Genomic DNA, 23,759 nt, shown 5'->3' with positions numbered 1-23,759 from the left:
CTGCAATGCGGCCACATATCTGTGAGTTTGAACTCATGAGCAACCTTCATTGCTTGAGCCAGCCCCAGCAACCAACCCCACCCCCGCCCACACTCTGGGGAACTCACCCTCCTGGCCAGGTGCTCCGGCCTCTCTATTGGCAACTGCCTCCGTCCTCCCTAACAAGCAATAATGCCTCCTCCTCCACACTGGTGAGAAATGCTAGATTGGCAACACTGCCACCTGTCCGTGCCCTCTCTCGGCCATTCTGGGCCCTCTTCTCCTGTGGAGACACATGACAATCAGTTCAGTTACTTGACTTGAAGGAGCACCTGCTCATCCCTTATGCTGCCTCTGGGACCATTGCTATTCAAGCGTACGGTTGGCACACTTCTGGTCCATTGTGTGGCTCAGATGTGCCCAGCATATGGCCCACAACAGAGCTGCAGCCATTCACTCCAGATGGATGGCTTCAACTTTGCAGCATCAGTACCTGGTTACTCACCCCTATAAGGACAAAGAAACGATGAATGAGACATGTCCCTTACCCTGGCAGAGCGCAGAAGGTCATTGACCTGCTTGCGGCACTGGAGCCATGTCCTCCTCACAACCCCGCGGCTGCTAACCTCCTCCGCAGCCTCCAACCATGTCTTTTTGGTGACCTGGGGAGGCCTGCTCCTTCTGTCTTGCCTCAGCCGCCTGGAGGAGGACATGCCAGGAGTCTTCTGTGAACCCTGGGGCTATGCGGTTGGCTCTGTCTGATATTGCCACAAGCGGGTTCGGGTCCTCCAAAGGTAAATTTTTGGCAATTGACTGGGTCGTCCCTTTAATTGAAAGGACACCTCCTTTTCCCCTCAGCCTGGTATTTGTCTGATATTGCACTCTTGCTCCTCCCACCATCCTCCATGCTGAAAGCAGCTTTCTCAGAGCCACTGAAAGTGCTGACAACACTTTTAAATGGCTTTCAGCACCTTCTTCCGGCTCTTGCCCTGCCCCCGCTGAAGCTCACTTTCCCGCCCGCCCCCGCGCACTCGTCTTTTTTGATCAATAATCCACCGCCGAGATGTTAATTGGTCTGTTAGCACTTGATTGAGCGGCAGCTGAGCGCAGAGCAGGAGCGACTTCAGCACCTGCTTCCACCTCCCGGACCGTGGACCTGCCGGGACAGGTAAAATTCCGGCCAGCTTCTCTGGGAGAGATGGGGAGAATATTGGAAATGTGTTAAAAATCAGGTAAGTCACTCACACCCATGTTAATACCTTAGATTAGCAGGATGATGAGGAGTAGTATCAGAAGGTGTACAGTAGGTTGCTGCACACTCTATTCTGGCCAGCGACTGGCGCATTGAGACCTAAAGGAGAGAAAAGCAATATACCATAAAAATGGAGAATTAGAAAAAAAAGATTGGATAGTTTCCCGGTTTGACACGTTGAATGAGTTGTATAGTTTTCCTTTACTGCTCCATTGTTTGGTTTCACTGACAGGATGTCATTTGAAAGATGGAAAATCTGGCCATATGCTGTGGGCCGGAAAGGGAGCTCATTATTCAAAAAGGAAAATGATGTCCCTCAAACCAGCAGCCAAAATCCCTACGTTTGAATGACTAATTTGATGGAATTAAACCAGAACAAGGATAAATTCAACATGTATTGTGATAAGGATGAAGTACACGATCCCTGACCATATCACATTATGAATGAAAGAAAAAAACTCATTTATATTGCACCTTTCACAATCTCAGGATGTCCCAAAGTGCTTCACAGCCAATTAAGTGCTTCTTCAAGTGTAACCACTGTTGTAATGGAGGAAATGTGACAGCCATTTTGGCTGAAGGATAAAAATGGCCAGGACACCAGGGAAAATTCCCCTGTTCTTCTTCAAAATAGTGCTCAGTAATCTATGATGTCCACCTGAGAAGACAGAAGGGATCTCATCTGAAAGGCAACACCTCAGCACTGGAGCCTGCCCAGACTGACATGTCATCCTGTCGAGGCACAGCTGTAACAGAGACAGCACCAAAGTGGAGCAGAGACACTTGAGTCTTAGCTGGAGCTCTGAGGTGTCCTTTGTTGCTAATGAAATTTGACCAAAAACTGTAATAATTAACATCTCCATATCCCATGCTCCTAAGTAACAAGGCTTTATGCTGCAAGTCCTTGATCAATTTAGTGTCTAGTTAATATTTTACACATTTACAGACAATCAACTGAAAAAACAAACTGCCTGATGGAAAAATTGACAAGTGACAACCCTGATGATATTTCTTTTTAGGAGTCCTTGTACTAATCTAGAAATTAGAAAGTATGAACATAGAATGAGAAGAACACTGGTAAAGTGAAAGTACAGGGCCTCAACCAAGGGTTATTAATTAATGCAATGAATTAGCAGCTGGTGCTCTAAAGGCTAAAAATTGGATTTATTTAAAAGGATTCCAAATGAAGACAACTTAGAGGAAAAGAAAACTGAGTGTAGTGTAAATGGGGCTGCCGAGTCACTATCCCGCTATTTTATGTTACTGCCCAAGATGATTTTCACACCTCTCATTAAGTGTCTGTTTGTATCTAGGCCTGTAGAGTATTATAGGTGAGGCCTAGTGATTTGGGCCTATGTCTATACAGCACAATAGACAAAGCTTAGATGTTTAGGTCTGGGCCTTTACAGGATAACACAGTAGGCCTAGAGTTTGGGCCAAAGCCTGTGCAGTATTTTACATTCGGTCCAGGCATTTGAGCAATAAACCAGAGTAGAAGTTTGAACCCAAATAATGACTAGACTTAATAGCAGTGATGCTCATATTAATTTCAATATGTAGTCTATTTTGAAGCATGTCACTCTTAAAAGTAAACATAGCTCCATTTGTTTAATTGGCCTGCAATTTGTCTATTTGTGGTCATAAATCTCTCTCTAAACACTTCTTGTCAGCCCCAAGAGTATAATAGTGAAATCCTAAGAGTTTTGCTTCTAGATCTACAGAGCAAAACCCAAATAGCATAACTGGAGAGACGAACATAAATGAGAAGGCTTTGAAAGGAACAAACTGAATCGGCCTATTGGCCTTTTCTTCTCCCTAACTAAAGCCCGTTGAATAGATTCCAGCCTATAACTCACTCCTCCCTATCTATTCTCTCTATAAATCTTCTGAACCTTCCGATTAGATTCCAATTTGTATCTTGAGCTGAGCTATCCATTACTTTATATAAACCATCCAAGCTCTGGATTAGAATCCAGGCTGTAACTCACTCTCAGGAATACATTATTCTCTATTTACTCAATTTTGGTAATTGGTTAGTGCCTAAAGTTCTGAAAATTGAATCACAAATAAACAGTAAGAGCAAAACGAGAACACCCATCAATTTTATCCTGCTAATAACTCGGTATAGTGTGCATGTGCCAGTTTTGTTGATTGGCCAACACTGAAATAAACATATAAGACTTTTCTCACATACCATCAAGTGCCAAGATATATATTTTTAAAAACTAGTGTAAATATTTTCTCTTGTGTTACGAAAGGTCAGCTGTCTTTCTTAACCCAGCAAAACCTAGTACCTTCCACACTCAAAAAAGTCACATGTATTTTTAGCAATGGCTTCAAAATAAATGTTTTTATTGGTTTAAGCTTCTCTAGCCCTTCTGGTAACATGATATTAAACAAGGAATGTGTTTAGTGGAGGTGACACTTAATAGCAGTACTATAGTGAGGACTACAAGTAATCCCAATTCCCAGGTTCCTAATTTCATTTTTTCCCCAATTCTTTCCCTTCCTGTCCACATATTAGCCTAGGTACAAGGCCCACAGCATCAGCAGCTTCCCGATATCTCACAACAACTGGCCACACCTATGTAAGATGTCAGGTGTGACTCAGTGAGTAGCACGTACCCCTGAATCAGGAGGCTGTGGGTTCATACCCTGTTCTGGAAAGTTAAGCACAAAATCCAGACCAACATTCCAGTGCTGCACTGTTAGTGATGCAGTCAGGAGGGTGAGATGTTAAATAGAGGTCCTTACGGGTGGATGTAAAAGATCCCCAGGTGCTATATTGAAGAACAGCAGGAGGCTATTGTTTACCTCAACCAATATAACTAAAACAGATAATTTGGTCATTATGGCATTGTTGTTCGTTGTGTGCAAATAGGCAGCCAGGTTTCCTACATTACAACAGTGAGAACACTTCAAAAGTGCTTCTTGTCTGTAAAGCCTTTATTTTTTTTTCCTCCACTGGTGCGGGAGCAATGAGGCTATTTGTGGGGCCTTGTCTGCTTTCCCAACTAAGATCAGTTAGCTCAGCAAAGTCTGATAATATGTTACATGCTAATTTGATATCCTAGAATATTCAATTTGTGGGAGTTGGGGAGAATTTTAACATGATTTCGTTTTTATGAAAAGGAAAGAACATTGACTTGAGGGCAATGATTAATAAAATATAAAGTGAAGACACATCATCAAAATCTGGACTGGGGAGATTCCATGCGGCATTTTTAATGTGGTTGGTTTCTGATTCTATGCCCTATAGTACACAGTCACCATGAGTTTGGAATAACTGCATATTTAATGTTACATAATCATAGAACCAGTCAGACGTTAGTTACATATTAAGTGCCCCACCCAAATTTGGCCATTGGCTCTAACTTCCCTCCCTCTAGGTATCTAATGGATACAATGCAACCTTCTCTTACATTTACAATGCAGGCGATTAGCACTATGGGAACCACTAATCGTTGAGATAGATCTTTTTTCAAACTTATTTTGTAAAATTAGATATTTTGATGAGCTACTTTTCCAACAATATTAAATACAATGTGCTATATTTTTAGTATATGGTGCCCCCCACCCCCCCCGATTGTCCTTCTATCTGTGGATCCGTCTGTCTTGTAGTCCTCCTAGCTCAAGTCCCTCTTACCTGCTTCCTTGGAAGAGGTCCTTGTGACTCTCCATTGGTTCTCCCCTTTCGAGCTTGTATTTCTCTGTCTAACCTCGTTTCCTTCTCTTTTTCTATATGTCATTGAAACTATTCATGCTTTCTCTCTATGTTAGGGCCTTTTCAGCGTGGAGCTGGCTGATGGCAGCAGTAGCCCAGACAGTGACGATGCAATATGGACCACATTATGAGAGCATTTAAACTGCACACTGTTCAGCTGGCAAATGATCAAATACTCCATGGGTTATGATGATTCTGGTGTCGCTTGCACAAGGTGAATGTTTTCTGGTGGATATTAGGTCAGGATTGAACAATGGAGATGTGTAGATGAAGGAATATTCTGGAGGTTGTTCATTAGCCTTTGGAGATGAAGGAGTAGTTATCCAAAACCTTTCCACAGAAGATTAAATAGGTCTGAGCAGAGCCCATGGTCAATTGTAGATGACTTGTGGAAAGAAAGGATTTGATGAACCCAGTTGCCTTCTTAGTTTTTTGTGACTACAAATATTTGATGGTATTTATTTGTTCCAACCCAACTCATAAACTATCGTCCTATCTGCTCTCTCAGATGGATGTAAAGGATACCAAGCACTATGCAACGAAGTGTAAGCGTGACTTACTCAATATTTTTCCCACAACCAACATCACTAACACAAGATTATCTGCTCATTCATTTAATTGCTGTTTGTGGGAGCTTGCTGTGTGCAAATTAGCTGCCCACGTTTCCCTACATCACAACAGTGATGACATTTCAAAAGTACTTTATTGATTGTCAAGTGATTTGAAATGTGTTGTATAATATTTTGTGTTCCTTTTTCTGTTTTTCTTCTTTACCATTTTCTGTTTTAAAAAAAATTTTCTTGCTTAATTGTCTGGTAACCCACAATCCATAATGATACAATCAAAAGGCATATCATACTGACTCAGCAGTCAAGCACAACCTGACCTTCCTATTATTGTCCAGGAACAGTCTCTGGGATCATTGCACACCATTTCATAGGCTCAAATATGATAAATAAAAATGATATGAAAAAGTAGAGAAAGGAAGAAAAGCCAAAAAAAAAAGCAAGAGAAATGTAGAAATGAAGATAGAAGAGACCAGCTTGGCCTGTGATCAAGAGTTCAAACAACCAATTGAATGATTTCTGAACACAAAGAAACAAAGTGCAAACAGCCCGTACATGTTGGCCAGAAAACCAAATGAAAATATTGGGAGTGGTTGTGAGCTACATCTTGCTCCATATCCGGGATGACCAGACTTTAGTTGCTAACTGAAAGACTCTCAAGTCAACAGATAAGTGCTTCTTTGATGTGGTACATAAGCACATTTTTGTTTTCCACATCTGAAGGGAAGGAACTGCTAATATGGTAGCAACATTTTCTGTGAATCACTTCCTGTGAAAAACAATTTCCACTTCTTTGGCTGTGTAAGCTAGGAGAATGATGGGCTGGAGAGAAAAGACACAGCATGGGATGAAATGGGTAACTGCTTCAAGATGGAAAAACAACAGCATCGCTGCATCCGCTATTAGAAAAATATCGCCTGGATAGCTAAGAAGATGAATGAGTCATTGTAAAAGAGCTGCCCCAATAGGTTAATGGGCAATGGCATCATCTTGTGTGGTAAAGCAGATCCTGGGGGCTCCTAGATTCCGTCACTGCTTGGTGGTGCTACGATTGTCTTGGTCCCCTTGGACCAGGGGAGACGAAAAATCCAGTAGGGTTGCTGCACCCCACTGCTACCCTGTGATGCCTGGTGTAAAATGTGGACATTGATTAAGGACAGGAATGTACTTGTTTGCGATAACTCCCTAGAATCAAATAGCCTGCCGACGGGCACTGTCCAAACTTACACACAGAGAATAGTCACTTTTGGTGCGATACCAGTGGGCCGCTATAACTATGGAACTGTAGGACAGGAATAGTCAACAACTTCAGGAGAGGAAAATAACAATGAATTCTCAATGGAAGTGGATACTGGAGGCTTCAGCGATCTGCTGCATTCCACCTATGCGTCCATAACTCATTAAGTCTCTGCTCCTCACTTATGATGTATGAGGAATACCCTCCAATCTTTATGAAAATTAACTTACAACAATTATACAGCAGAACAGTTGCTAACAGATTCCTTATTCCCTGATACCTTCATGTAAAGTAGACTACAGTGAAAAACAAGGTTAAAGGTCAAATCTGGAGTGAAGCAGTGGGGTAGACTCAGATCATTCATCTTTGAGAAATAGGTTTGAATGCAGCCATGACTGACGTGATGAAAATTTGCTCTAATAGCTCAGACGAAATGTACAAAAAATGAGTTTGGACAGTGCCAATCCATTTCCCTCACAGGTATGGAACTCACAGCTCACCTGACAATTGGTACTAAATTGTCATCCATTGTCAACACAATGGTTGGTGTGAGAAATGGAATAATTTCGCACTGGTGCAGTTGGGGGTACATTACTGAGGTTGAGACATCTTGTTGGGGCCAAGTAGAGAGAACTCCACTCTGCATTTAACTGTGCTGTACTTGACCTGGGGGTACTTGCTGCTGAAACAGAATGTCTACAATGAAAAAGTGTTCCATTTCTTTAACTGTATCACCTTCACTTGATGAGTACAGAATTTGTTAAGAGCACTTTTTGGAAAGTGAAAAATAAACACATAGAAATTTAATTTGATGAATATATTCTTCTTTGAAAGTTTTGAAAGACATTGAGGCCTAAATTCAACAATGGGCCGAAGACAGGTGTAATAATGATACAGTGGCCATTCGTCCAGTTTTGTACTAGACAGTCTGGATTTCAGCAAATCTGGCTCCATTCTCATTTTAATTAATTACATCGGCAGGCCTTAAGCTTATAGCCAATTTTGTATGTGCTCAAGCGCAGGGGTTGGTGGGCTGGGGCGCGGGGTCTGTGCCCAGTATTCCTGGCCTCTGCCAGTGGCCATCCGAAATAATGACCAAATGTGCAGGGCCAAGGCCTGTGCCCAATCTGCATGGGCATTTGAGCCACTGCTAAATTGGTCGAGTCCTTTTTTTTAGGCAGCCCTGGCAGCTGCCTGAAATGAGCACATGCCTCATTTCAATATTGAAATGAGACTGGCAAATATTTCAGACCAGGATGGCTAAATTAATTTGCCCTAGTCAGAGGTTTGACAGCGTGGTCCTTAAAGGGCCATCCAGAATAAAGAACCTGCAGTCCTCTGTCACAGCTTTGAATGCGAGTCAAATGGTTCCATGGTTCTTGTCTCTACTGCCCGAACTGGCATTCCCATGCCATTCCACAGTCACTCTTTCAGGTTATCTTTAACTTTGAGCTATTTTGTAAAACAAGCAATATTGAATTAGACACCGATTCTACATCTTTCCTGATTGTCCCTCTAATGCTTCAATGGAAAATCAAGTGGGTTTATAATGGACACCTATTTCAATATTGCCAGTCTTACACCTTTACCTGACGTTAAAATGACCACCTTTATGTGACAAACTTCCCAATATCGGTGGCACAAGATGGGTTAATCACACATTGTACCATTCAGAGGAAAGCCATTGCAGTAACAGTACTGACAGTAATAGCTGATCCCGATGAAAGGACTTAGATATTTCATCTGAAAATCCAGGACTGTCAGTCCATCTAGATACCATGTGCTTTAAATCACTTCAGCACCTGAGCTTGTGTACATTACAAAAATAGCTGCTTGGACTAGTTTATGGAAAGAAATAAGTCCAGTGGTAGCTTTTTGCTAAGTGCTGGTATTTTCATGTTTCCACGAAGCCAGAGTGTGTTCTTTGCTGAACTTTGCGAGGTACTTTGAAGCTGTCATAATACTCCTTTGGATTTTAACATATCCTGGACCTTACCAAATATACCTTTTGGTTTCCTCATAAATGCTTTACAAGTTTTTGAGAAATATATTTCACTCTGGCACCTAAATAATTTATGAGCAAGCTGGCCGAACTCCAGTCCACAGAAAGGACTGAGTTGTTTTTCTTTCCTCACCTCTCTTTGCAATGAACTGATGCCTTTCTTGAAAGCAGCATTATGCAGGCTGCTCCTCCACTATGGCTTAATGAGAAAAGCTACTGACTTGTGTAATTCCGAGCCACACAGACCAGCAGGGTTCCTGGGTTCAACTGAGTTAGCTGGTCTCAGCCCAAGTATCAAGAGGGCTGATACAACTGGCCATAGCAGCCCTGGGCTTGAGAGAATAAAATAGAGGGATTGAGCCAGAGATCCTACTTCTGCTCACTATCCAGTGACCTGTGCTTAAAAATGTTTGGACATGGAAATTGGACTCAGCTGATATCATCCCCCGCCCCCCTACCCCCCACCCTCGGCCACTGTGTTTGAATGACTTGCTGCCGCTGACTGTTAAGGAGATACATAGGACTGGAGGTTAAACAGATAAGTAGTGACTAAGATGCTGAAATGCTCCACGGGGCCCAGTGGTCCATGTGTTTCTGGAGCAGAGTGGTGTTGCCTGGGGAGAGCAGACAGCCAGGACCTAATACCAGACATGTTAGGATGGATAGACAACCTGGAATTAGCATCATTACCTTTTGGATGTTTGTATACACCTCTTGTGTATTTCCCTTGGGAGGTTAAGTGATTGGGATAGAGGCCATGATAACATAGATTGTAGAATAAGCTTGTTTAAAGAGCTAGCGATTGGGGACAAAGATTTTAACTGAGATTGGAGGTTGCAGCAAAAGAATTAGATTATGAAATATTATTTGGCCCATTGTGCCTATGCTAACTCTTCAAAAGAACTATCCAATTAGTCCCACTCACTGCTCTTTTCCCATAGCCCAGACCATTGTTCAATTTTCACTATAGATGCAATATCAACAACAATTTGTATTTATATAGCGCCTTTGATGTAGTAAAACAAACCAAGGTGCTTCACAGGAGCATTATAAAACAAAATATGGCACCGAGCCACATTGGGGATATGAGGTCAGATGACCAAAGGCTTGGTCAAAGAGGGAGGTTTTAAGCAGTCATTTAAAGGAGGAAAGTGAGGTAGAGAGGCAGAGAGGTGTAAGAAGGGAATTCCAGAGCTTGGGGCCTCGGCAACTGAAGGCACAACCACCAAAGGTGGAGCGATTAAAATCAGGAATGCACAAGAGGCCAGAATTAGAGGAGCACAGTTATCTTGAAGGTTGTGGGGCTGGAGGATATTACAAAGATAGGGAAGGGTGAGGCCATGGAGGGATTTGAAAACAAGGATGAGAATCTTAAATTGAGGTGTTGCTTAACCAGGAGTAATGTAGATCAGCGAGCACAGGGGTGATGGGTGAATGGGATTTGGTATGAGTTAGGACACAGGCAGCAGAGGTTCAGATGATCTAGAGTTTACGAAGGGTAGAATGTGGGAAGCTGGCCACGAGTGTGTTGGAATTGTCACGTCTAGAGGTAATAAATAATGGATGATGTAATGATAGAGCACAGAAGGAGTTCACTTGGCCCATTGTGCCTTTGCCGGCTCTTTGAAAGAGCAATCCCAATTAGTCCAAATGGATCTGCCATTTTGAATCTGGCCATGAGCAGCACAATCTTTCAGCCTCAGCATGCAGGTTATCAATTGCATTTGTCATTGGCTTGTTGGTATTGGACCATCTCCCCAATAACAGGGAAACATAGTCTCAAATGTAATTGAAGTAACTGAACATGCACAAGGCTGCAAATCTACAGTCTCTTTAATGTCGCACTTGTGACATTTGAATAAGTGCATTTGTACAAACTATTTGCACACAGAGGGTGGAATCTATCCGGCCCCTTGGGGGCAGCTTTGGAGCTGGTGAGGGGGTTGGGGAGGGGTGGTGGAGGTGGGTGGGGAGGCCAGGGCAGTATTGAAAAACCCCCTTGGGACGGCGCCCCGACGAGATGAGTTTCCCAGGGTGGCCTGCTTCGGGAATCAGCAGCTTGCTCCATGGAGGTGGGCAGTCAATCGCTCCAATTAATGATTCAAAGGTCATTATCCCAGGCCAATGAAACTTTCCCAGTGTTGGACAGGCCCCCTGCTGAGTCGGAGCTACTTGGAGGTGGCCTCCCGGCGGCAGGTCGGAGGGCCATTGGAGCCTCCTCTTGAATCCCCCAATGACACAGCCGCTAGGCTGCAGACGTGGCCACAATCATTCCTGTGGAGGGCATTCCCCTCCACATTGATGCCCCTAACACCTCTGGGCCTTCTTTTTTCAAACATGTTCAGCAGCCATCTGAGAGCTCTTCCATTTTGAGGCAACCTTGCACTCACCTAACCTCCCTCAGCAGCAGCCACCTCTCCCAGTGAAGCTGCTGGCCATCCCATGCTGTGGGCTTCTCATCAAGCCTCCTGCCTTGCTGTCCCATCCCGCCATCCTTAATTCAGTGGCGAACATGGAGGTCACATGTTAACTGGCCACCTCCAGTAAGATTGTAGTGCCGTGCAGATGGGAGACACCAGAGGGGTCGGGACCCGGAAATGGTCCTGACCCTCCATTATTTTCAATGTGGAGAAGATTGCGTCAATATTGCATTGCCCGATCCATCCCTTAGACAAAACATGATGAATTGGACAGCAAAGCAAGATTGGGATCTGTTATGTTGTTCTCTGCATTAGAGTCATAGAGTCATACAGCATAGAAACAGGCCCTTCGGCCCATCGCGTTTATGCCGACCATAATGCCTATCTATACTAATCCCAAGTGCCTGCATTAATTCCATATCCCTCTATGCCTTGCTCATTCAAGTACCTGTCCAGATGCCTCTTAAATGTTGCGACTGTTCCTGCCTCCACCACCTCCTCTGCCAGCTCATTCCAGATACCCACAATTCTTTGTGTGAAAAATTTACCCCTGGGAGGTCATCCCCCCCAACAGTATCCAAAGCGGTATATCTGTTTGAGAGGGGGATGGCCACAGGGGACTCTTGCACTACCTGCCTGCGCCTACCACTCCGTCTGGTGGTCATCCATCTCTTTTCTGCCCGTGCAGCCATTACCTGCGGTGTGACCACCTCACTAAACTTGCTATCCACGACGTCTTCAGCATCGCGGATGCTCCACAGTGAATCCACCTGCAGCTCCAGCTCCGTAATGCGGGTAGCCAGTAGCTGCAGATGGATACACTTCCTGCACACATGATCGTCAGGGACACTGGAAGCGTCCCTGATTTCCCACATAGCGCAGGAGGAGCATATCACGGGGCTGAGCTCTCCTGTCATGACTTACCCTTAGGTTAATTAATTACTCCCTTAATTAAAAAATACTAATTACACTAGGGGCCTTGTTCTACCCACTCCAATCTAAAGTCCTTAAAAAAAACACTTTAGTAATACTCACCTTATCACCAGAGGTTTTTTTTCCAACAAAAAACAAACATTCTCTCCAATACATGTATAGGTCTGTGTGCCATAGTTATCAATGCCCACACAGTACTCCAACTGTCCTCTGACCAACACTTCATAATGTATTAACATCACCTCTGGAGCCTTGTATTCTCCTATTCTGACGGTGTAGCCCAGCATTCTATTTTGCATTTTTAATTACTTTTCGGCATTGTGTAGACATTCAAACATGATGAGTCTATCATCAGTCCCAGGCCCCTGTCAAGGCAAGGGATCAGAGGAAAATATCTCTCACTATTCGTCTTGACAAATTTGACACATATGGACACATGCAGAGAAATGATGCACAGCATAGATACCGTCACAGTTTAATGGATGAACCTGTTTCCTTGCAATGGACCAGACAGAACTGGGTTATTGTACTGAGAAGCCTTTTTTTCCTGGCTTGGATTTAAGAGAAACAGAGGAAGCTGCAGAAACAGTGACTTCCTGCCAAAAAGAAGCCTGTCAGTGGTGTGTCAACCCCAATTGACTTTGAAGTTCATGTGTGCCTTGGAAGCTTGCGAAGAAGTCATGTTATGTTTTCTGTTATGTTGGTCATACATTGGGCCAGTTCTGGCACGAGTTTCAGTGGTGGGATGCTGGTCTCTTCTAATGATCGACCAAAACAAACTTTACTTGGCTCAGCCTCCCACGCTTATCACAGGATTAACCCTTTCATGAACCTAAAGTAGACAAAGCCATCCAAGAACAGTACATAGAGAGAGTCACTACTGGGGAACCAAGATGTAGAACAGAATGACACAGAAGATTGGACCAGGTGTATAGTTCATGTGTCAGGGGGCCCCATTTATGGAGTGGCATGGTGGCACTGTACATTGGAGCAGCAGGAAATGGCACTATGCCACTCAGTTTAGATTCATCATTGAGGGGAAGTACTGGGAAGATGCCAGTCATTTCCCCTCAGGCAATGGCTAAAATAATCAGTCAGGGTTGATCATGGGCACCCATCAGTCCAGAGTGGCATTAAAACAGGTCTTCACAGAAGAGCACCTGCTTGCCTGCTCTGCATATTCCTCATCCAACTGAGAACGGGAGGCTTTTTGCAAGATACACCACCTTCATAAATTAATCTCAAGTACTCTCTACCATGCCATATTGGTATACCAATAAGCTAATTACTAATGATCTTCTGTTGAATAATATTCATGCAGTGGCGAATGACTGAGGAAATGTTAAAATAGCAGTGCGGGGTTATGTTAGCTCCATGACAGAGCTGATGGTGAGGAACCAGTTTGAAATATCAACCTCAAAAACATCCATCCTCCTTTCACCCAGCAGCACAGATTCCTACTTTTTGACATAGTGAGGTGGTGAAAGCAAACTCAATAGCAACTTTCAAAAGGAAATCATCCAAGAGCACAGCGTTAGTTTTCATATGTACGCTGATGACACCCAGCTCTACCTCAGCACCCACCTCTCTCAACCCCTCCACTGTCACTGAATTATCAGGCTGCTTATGCAATATCCAGTACTGGATGAGCAGAAACTTCCTCCAATTCCTCCAAACGCCGTTCCTTAGCCATCTATTCCATCTCTCTCCCTGGCAATGCACTGAGACTAAACCATTCTGTTCACAGCTTTGGTGTCATTTTTGACCTATCTTCTGACCACATATTCACTCCATCACTAAAACTGCCTATTTCCACCTCTGTAACATTCCTCAACTTTGTCTCTGTCTCAGCTTATCAGCTGCTGAAACCTCATTCATGCCTTTGCTACCTTTAGACTTGACTATTCCAATGCACTCCTGGCTGGTCTCCAACATTCTACCCTCTGTAAACTTGAGGTAATCTAAAACTCTGCTGCCCGTGTCTTAACTTGCACCAAGTCCAATTCTCCGATCACACCTGTGCTCACTGACCTACACTGGCTCCCAGTCATACAACATCTTGATTTTTAACCTGGGCCCTACGCTCTGGAATTCTATTGGTAAGCCTCTCTACCTCTCTTTCCTTCTTTAAGATGCTTCTTAAAACTACCTCTTTGACCAAACTTTTGGTCATCTGTCCTAATTTCTCTTGGCTCAGTGTCAAATTTTGCTTTATAATGCCTCTGTAAAACACCTTGGGACATTTTATTGCATTAACGGTGCTATATCAATAGAGGTTGTTGTTGAGCTCCGATACAATCGTTGCCACCGGAAGTAGCTTAACTTTGTCATTGGAGGAAGGAGGCTAAATGGCCTCTCCTGGAAGTTTTCACTGTCTTCAATAACCTCTGAACAACAGTGTGGATTTGGAAGCCAAATGCTTGGCAATGGAGTCGTTGGTGCAGGAGATGACTATGGAGGGGGGAACAAGAGAATACAGTTTAAACAAAATATACCTATTAACTGAACAGCTCACTGTAAGAAATGAATGGCAACAAATCCAGATTTAAATCAGTATTGGCTATCCCTTGTAGGCGAGGATTATTGTCTTCCATGGGTCTGAAGATGGCTAATGAGGCCGATTTGGGATCTGAAGACTTTATGGCACGTAGGGCATTTGTTGTCATGTAGGATGCTGGTCGTGTATTCTTAGTTCGGGTCATGGCTTGTTCTTCTCGCCACTCTCGCTTTTCCTCTTCATTTTGTCGTCGTTGGATCTCAAAATGCTGGGATCCTTCCAACAGACTCTGCCTCCATCCTGCTCTCATCACCATTTGCTGGTTGTTGAAGGGCTTGGAGGATGTGCTCGGAAAGGAAGATGCCTGTGCCTGACATCTTTTAATGTGGAGAAACCGTTGCACACCAGCTTCCACACCTATATATAAAAGCAAAATACTGCAGATGCTGGAAATCTGAAATAAAAACAAGAAATGCTGGAACCACTCAGCAGGTCTGGCAGCATCTGTGGAAAGAGAAGCAGAGTTAACATTTCGGGTCAGTGACCCTTCTTCGGAACTGACAAATATTAAAAATGTCACAGGTTATAAGCAAGTGAGGTGGGGGTGGGGCAAGAGATAACAAAGGAGAAGGTGCAGATTGGACAAGGCCACGTAGCTGACCAAAAGGTCATGGAGCAAAGGCAAACAGTATGTTAATGGTGTGTTGAAAGACAAAGCATTAGCACAGAATAGGTGTTAACGGACTGAATATTGAACAGCAGCAAGTGCAAACATGAAAAAAAAAGTGGGTAAGCAAACTGAACAAACTAAGATGAAATGAAATAAATGCAAAAAAAAAAGGTTGTAAAAAATGTAAAAAAGAAAAAAAGAAGAAAAAAGAAAAAACAACTAAAAATGAACGTAAAATGGGGGGTTGTCATGCTCTGAAATTATTAGCTTCCACACCTATCTTGACAGAACGGCATCTTAATCCAATGGCAAGGAAACCAAAACGATTGGGGGGTTTCGTTCTGCTGCAGCCTTCGTCCGCCAGAACAGCCATTGAGATCTTTCAGATGGCACATCTTCCTCCGCCTGTTCTAGCATTGAGGACTTGTTTGCCAGAACACTGCCTGCTGAGTATTTCTAACATTCCTAATAGACCTTCATGGTAACCGAAGTGACCGAGGACATAGAGTCCCATCATACTTCACCCTGTTTTGATCGACCCTTTCTTACTCATTGCCCAGGTTCTGCAGTGAGGACAAGGGGGTGGACTTTGGAACCCCACTTAAATCAAACATCCTATTAATTATGGTGATCTGAATGTTAAAGCTTTGTCCAACAGGGCACAGGAATTGCTGATATTGTTATTTTAAAGTGGATATGGTGACTTCATATTATTAAAAAAATTACACCTTGTTAACCAAACACTCAATCTATCAGTACCTATGGGAGCATATATATTATAATATATGACCATTAAGCTGTTTTTCTAAGCTATGTATTAACAATTTGTACTGTTTTGTTTTAATCGTACAAAGACTAAACTATTTCAGTATCTAATGAAATGGTGGGTCATGTGGTACATTTCATGAATACTTTCCCACACTTCGGCCTCGTTAATTGTCCTCTCTCGAATTCTGAAATTTACAGTGCTCTCTCTTTACAGTTCTACAGTTCTCCATCATAAAGCTGTCAGCACCTGCCTTCTGAAAAATAAATGGTCTGCCCCATACAGGTCAAAGGTTAAGAGGCCAGTTCAGCAGCGAAGGGGATGCACATCTCAATTTACCATTAGTACTTGTCAGGGGCAATAGAAAAGGCTTATCCCCTTAAAACTGCCCTAACACCAGCCTACTATTTTGAACACTTCTTTAATTTTCAATCCTGCACTGATTCATTGTTAGAAACCCATTAGCACAAATGCTGTCTAGGTTTGTTCTTCAATGCTCCATCTTCCTCCTGATTCACATATTTCATTTTAGAGGTCAGAATGAATTTAAACAATCTGGTTTCCGATTGGCTGAAAGTCAAGTCCAAAACCCAGTCTTTCAACCAATCAAATGTCAAAGAAGGTACAGGTTGACAAAGCCATGGGCTGATGAATTTTTCTTGAGTAAGAACATGTCAGCACAGAAAGAATTACTATGAGAACATTTAACTCCTCACTAAGCTTGAGAGCCTGGATGTATCCAGAATTAGTTTGACTGGGGTTCATGATTCAACCCACTTGGGAGCTAAAGGTGAGCTCACAATACTTTTGGGCAGGGGTGCACTTTTACTAGGCGTGTAAGCCCTGGAATATAATCCATTGACTCCAGCCAACTCAATTATTTTTCTGATTTTATTTCTGACTTGCAAGTTTGTTCCATTGCAGTTTTGTGGACCTTGTGATTTGGAAAGGGCTGTTTTTGGCAATGTTGCCTCAATGGTAAATCCTAAATGTTCCATGAAGACAACTTAGCTTAGACTCTCCTACATAAATGCCCTATTTGATAGGGTACTTAGCCAAACAGACCAGGAAGATCCCAGGTCCTTTCCAACATTGTTAAAACAGATTATCTGATCATTATCGCATTGGTGTTTACAGGACCTTGCTGTATGCAGATTGGCTGTTGCGTTTCCTACATTACAACTGTGATTACACTTGAAAAGTACTTTATTGGCTGAAAAGTGCTTTGGGACATCCTGAGGTCATGAAAGGCACTATATAAATGCGTTTTCTTTCTTTCCATGGCTTATTCTGATTTAGATAACATCAGCTCAAGGATGTAGCTACGATTGGAAATCGAATTGCAATGAGCAACGGTCTGATGATACTGGCGAACAGATTATTCAAGTTGGCAATTCATTTTAAATGCCACTCCCTCTTAACAGACACAGTATTGAAACATTTTAGAGACAGTTACACAGGACCTTTAACGGTTCATCCCATGTCCACTAATGCTATCTATCTCTCACAATTATTCTGATCATTTTTTCTGATGACGATCTCCTTTGTAATGTGTATTTTAAGGCTGAACTTTGTTGTTCTGCTTGTGTACAAATTGGGTAAATCTATGTTCGGTCCCTCTGCATTTCACCTGAGCTTCATCAGGATTTGGGTGGGCAGTCAATCATCTTATGCGCCATTGCCTCCAATGACAAGAATTTGACTTCCAAGGCCATACTTTAATGGGAAAGATCCAGTGTTCATGTTATTGGAGGCACTGAAACCTTCCAGGGAGACAATAGTAACACTACAATTGTTATCAGCTGATCAGGGTAAGAGATAGGAAAAATCAGCTGGGATCCCTGTTCTGATTGCTTTCCAGGATTCCCTAAAAAGTGAACAATTGCTTTTTATTCATTCTTTGGATGTGGGCATCATGAGCATTTATTGCCCATCCCTAGTGGCCCTTAAGAAGTCTCTGTGTAACTGTAGCCCTCCAAGAGTCAGTGCTTTCCGGAGAGGGGATTATCATTGTCCTTGTTTCATTTCAGTTTGGTAAAATCTAACAAAGAAAAGAGGAGAGGAATGAGATGGAATGAGTTGATAGCTCAAAATGAATATAAAGAAGTTTTTTAAACACTTTTTCAAATACATGAGCCTTTATCTCCCTGATTTAGAACAATGTAACATATTACACAAACTGATGCTATAAGTGGGCAATCAGAGGAGAAAAATTGTGTCACTACATTATCTCAGCCTTGTCTGACATGCCCTTGCGAATAAGATAACTCTGTAAGGTTCACACAACGAAGGAAACTATAAAAAAAACAATTCTTCCCGACTTAGTCAGTGGGGTGTAATATTATGCTTTGGGAAAACCTAAGAAATTATTTTAAGAACACAGGCCTTATCTCAAATCTCTGGCTGTACATCAACTCCTTTAGGGAATTATACTTTCCTTTTTATGTGACTAAAGTGATAATTGCCCTTATTTCATTCATTTAAAGAGATCCAGCCACAATGGGAGATGTGTACAATGCAGCTGCAATGATTTTAAACACAGCCAATTACAATGGTGATGGGGGGGAGTTTTAACCCCCCAAAATGGGCAGGTTTGGAATGGGTGTGAGGTTAAGGTGTTAAAAATCTGAATCCCAACCCCAACCTACCTCCAACCTACCCAATTCCAGTTTTAACGCAGACGGAAAGAGGGGCAGGCAGCCAACCTGTTCATAGGAGGAAGGTTGTCAATTTAAATACAATAATGAGGCCGCGAGCCTCACAGTTATCAACCATTTTAAATTAACTCTGGCTGAGCCTCAGTTAACCCGTCAACTAAAAGGGGGGGGGGGGGGAGGATGAGGAATGTTGGATGCAGGAGGTAAGTGCCTTTCGCTGGATCCAGCATACCTATCTCACCAACCAATCCACACCCCCCACAAGCAGATACCATACCCCTCCAATCTCCCTCGGACCTCCCCCCCCACCCCCACTCCCAAACAAGGCCAATGATCCTGCTTCTGAGGCCTCCGATTGCCTGACCCTCTGCACTCTGAGGCCTTCAATCCCCCCGCCCCTGAGGCCTCTGACCTCGACAAGATGCAAAGAAACCCAGACCTCCAGGTTTCCCACATGGTAAGGGCCACCACCTCTTCTGGTGGGTCAAAAAGTTAAAATCCCTCCCAATAAATGTGTAACAATGAGAGGTGGATAAAGTACAATGCTGCGCTGTCTATGACTGCAATTGTTTCTATTAGAGAAAGGTGAAAGCATTGATTCAAGAACTAACCGAAGGGAAAATTGTGCAGGTGTAGTGAAACTATCCACTTGCAATACTACTGATTGCAGTTCACCTAGTCAAATGCACAATAGGAAAACATAGGATCTGATGTATTTCGAAATGCTTCCAATATGGGAACAAAATCATTTCAATGTTAAAATGGCATGTAAAAACAAAGTCGGAACATAAGAGCAGGAGCAAGCCATTGAGCCCCTCACGTCTTTTCTGCCAGCCAATTAGATCTATGTGCCCGCCATGGTTATATGAATGTATGAACATACGGAGTAGGAGTAGGCTACTCAGCCACTCGAGCCTGGGTGATCTGATTGTAACCTCAACTCCACATTCCTGCCTACCCACAATAATCTTTCACCCCCTTGCTTATCAAGAATCTATCTACCTCTGCCTTAAAAATATTCAAAGACTCTGCTTAAAGGCCTGCTTAAGTCAGGAAAAAGAACCCGACCCGGCCCGAGTCCCTCCAATTTCGCCCCGAGCCCGACCCGACCCCACTTGACCCGACCATCCCTTTACTTACCTTCCAACTGGGAAGCTCCACGAAGCTGCTGTGCATGCGTGATGACGTCATAGTGACGTCACTCACTCACTGTGCAGACTCAGGCTCGTCCCGGACTCCCAGCTCAGGTATTTTATTTTAAATACTCACCGGCAGAGCACTTACTGTGTGTATCCGGCCTGACCCAACCCGAACCGAACATGGCCCGACCCAACCTGAGCCCGAAAGCCGGACCCAGAAGAGGGGCCCAACCCGATCCGAACCCGACACATGTCGTCGGATCCTGTCAGGTTCGGGTCAGGTAGCAGGCCTTTAACTCTGATTCCATTGCCTTTTGAGGAAGAGAGTTCCAAAGACTCATGACCCCCGAGAGAAAAAATTTCTCCTTATCTCTCTCTTCAATGGCGACCCCTTATTTTTAAACAGTGACCCCTAGTTCTAAATTCTCCCATAAGGGGAAACATCCTTACCACATGCACCCTGTCAAGACTCCTCAGAATCTTATATGTTTCAATCAAGTTGCCTCTTACTCTTCTAAATTCCAGTGGATACAAGCCTAGCCTGTCCAATCTTTCCTTATAAGACAACCCGCCCTTTCCAGGTATTAGTCTAGTAAACCTTCTCTGAACTGCTTCCAACCAATTTACATCCTTCCTTAAATAAGGAGACCAATACTGTACACAGTACACCAGATGTGGTCTCACCAATGCCCTGTATAACTGAAGCAAAACCTCCCTACTTTTGTAAGCAATTCCCCTTGCAATAGGTAACCCTTAAAACCCTTGCTTAACAAAAATCTATCAATCTCAGTTTTGAAATTTTCATTTGTCCTTTCAGCCTTAACAGCTTTTTGGGGGATAGAATTCCCAATTTCCCCACCCTTTGTGTGAAGAAGTGCTTTCTGATATCACCTCTGAATGGCCCAGCTCTCATTTTAAGGTTATGCCCCCTGTTCTGGATTCCTCCCACCAGAGGCGATAGTTTTTCACTAACTATCTTGTCATATACTTTAATCATCTTAAACATGTAAAGCAGTTTTTTGTGTCATTTTATAAATAATTTCAATAATTCAGTAATGTAACCTTGCTTTTTAAAAAATATTGATGTGTACTTTGCTTCTCCATTGATTTCTCTTAATCAACAGTGTTACGTATTTAACTTGCTAGGCATACGATCAGAAAGAAAACCATCTTAAATGTGTTCATGCCTGTTGTATGGAAACTATTTTAATTGGAGAGAATAAGTATTTAGAAATATTATTTTACTTCTTCTGAAATGTAATCCTCAGTCATGTTCAAGGGCATCCTAACTTTGTGTGGAAGTTTTTAATTTGTCAAAAAATGAGTTAACATAAAATAAAATTTAATGTAGATGTAAATACATACCAGGTATATTGAATAGTTTAGAAATAGGAGATCCTATGAAATTATTAATTTGTATTATTATTTCTGACTGCTCGTTCCTTTCTCTTGTAGAACTGGCTGCCAAGTCAATTTTAGAGCACCCAGGTATAGCCACCTTATTATAGATAATGTCAGCCATAGGTGGGAGGAGATAGACTTATCCACAGAGGGCACCGACTGTGCGCCATTGGAGAGTTACCTATTTATGAAGGACAGTACTTATCTCAGGCAGAAAGACAGTTGATGGTGCCAGGATGCCACACACCCCCTCCTTTGGTTTGTGCAACAACTGACCCGATGACACTATACAAATGGGGGTGATATTCGACTTAGGGGGCATCGCAAAATGGGCAGTATCGCGTCTGCTGCCGGATAAACACCCTGGCTGATATCCAGTTCCATTGAAGTTAATAGCACTGAATATTGGACGGGACGGCAGATGTTGCCGAGTTGCATCCCTGCTCTGATCAGCTAACTCAGCACTGATTTGGGGTTGAAGCTGAGACTCTCCTGCTCTGCAAAATAAGGCTTTCTTATCAATTCAAGACCCTAAAGCACCCTCTTATAATCTCCCGCTATTACATGCATTTTGAAGCAGAATCTACTGTAAGATTGAAAACAAGATTTTCTTCAAAGAATGAAGCAAAATCTTCAATGTCTGAATGACTTCGAGAGCAACCAGCCAATCAAAACTGGCTGTTCTCACTTAGGATTTACTGAGTAAACTTCATGCAACATCCTTCGACAAATATTTAGGCAGCGTATCCCACTGAGATGAAACATTTCAAAGCCGGGGGCGGAGGGGGGAAGTGGTCTGGGAGGCAGCGATGGGGGGCCTGGGTGACAGTCCAGAAAGGATGGATGTCAGGCATATTTTGGCACTTGTGTGTTTTTACACAGACTGTGAATGGGTGAGAGAACAAAAACAAAACGACAGCACAGGAAGTGTGCTGTGTGCCTGGTTACAAAGAAGAAGCAAATCAATTGCTGGAGCTGCTGTCACAGCTGGCTGCAGATCCCAGAGCTCAAGAAGGAAGCAAGGAATGCTTTCTCCAGCAATTGACCACTGCAACTCCACAAGGAAAACCGGATTTGGATTGCCCATCGATACTCGGTCCCGTCAAGTGTAAAGTTTCAGAAATTTCAAATTTGCCTTCTTATTTCTTCGGAAGCACCTTATGTTCTACCCCCTCTCCTCGATCTTCTCTCTTCTCATTTCTGAAGTTGGTGGGCTAGATTTTAACTTTGTGTAATAGTGAAAAATTGGGCATTAGTGAATCAGCAGCCTGTTCTACATCTGTATGGATAGAAATAAAAATCAGGAGAGATACGAAATGGACTGCTGATTTTTCTTTTTATTATTCATTCACAGGACTTGGGTGTCACTGGCAAAACCAGCATTTATTGCCCATCCCTGATTGCCCTTGCGAAAGTGATGGTAACAACTTAGTGGCTTGCTTGGCCTTTTCGGAGGGCAGTTAAGAGTCAACCACATTGCTTTGGGTCAGAAGTCACATGTGGGCCAGACTGGGTAAGGACAGCAGATTTCCTCATCTAAAGGACACCAGTGAACCAGTAGAGTTTTTAAAACAATACAATATTTTTATGGTCACCATTACTGATAATAGCTTTCCTTAAATTCCAGATTTATTTAACAAAAGTGAACCTAAATTCTTGAACTACCATGATGGGATTTGAACTGAAGTCTCCAGATTATTAGTCCAGTAACATAATCACTGTGCTACACCCTACATATTTACTATCACCCATCTTACACTATACAAAATTTTACCCACTGACTTTTGTTGGCATATAGTTCTATGAATTCCATTAGCTCTTATGCATTTTGTCCAAATAGCCATTTTTCTCTTTCTGCTAATTTTTCTCAGTCAATTTTCTCTCATCTTGAAGATGCTATCTTCTTGCCAGGGCATGGTTCCAAGCAGCCTCAAATACCTTGCATAAACAGCCATTACTCATTACCTCATTCTAATAGAACTGATGGACAACCCTAGCACGATGAGTGCATCTCAGGTGACTGTCAGGGTAAGGGTGGGGGAGGGGTTTGGGAAGCTGCTATGCCAACCACTTTGCTGCTTTGCAGCAGGCCAACCTCTTCTGTCACATTGAAAGGGCTTAAAAATACCCAATGATTTGCACTTGCTAGAGATTTGCAGAGAAGGAAAAGGCATGCTCAGCTGATTCCTAAATAAATGAAAAATTAACTGCTATAGGTATCAGCTGTGGATCAGTTGGTAGCATACTCACTTCTGAGTTAGGAGGTTCTTAGTTCAAGTCCCACTTCAGAAACTTGAGCTAACATGATCCAGGCTGAGGGAATGTTGTATAGTCAGAGGAGCTGTCTTTCAGATGAGGCATTAAACCAATGCCTCTTTTATGTAAAAGATCCCATGGCAGTATCTTAAAGAAGAGCTATAAAAGCCAGTGATAATGACCAGATTATCTATTTTAGTGCTGTTGGTTGAGGGATAAATATTGGCCAGGACACTGGGGAGAACTCCCCTGCTCTTCTT

Source organism: Heterodontus francisci, chromosome 37, assembly GCF_036365525.1.
Source record: "Heterodontus francisci isolate sHetFra1 chromosome 37, sHetFra1.hap1, whole genome shotgun sequence".
Classification (NCBI taxonomy): domain Eukaryota; kingdom Metazoa; phylum Chordata; class Chondrichthyes; order Heterodontiformes; family Heterodontidae; genus Heterodontus; species Heterodontus francisci.
Note: the sequence above shows the minus strand (reverse complement) of the source record.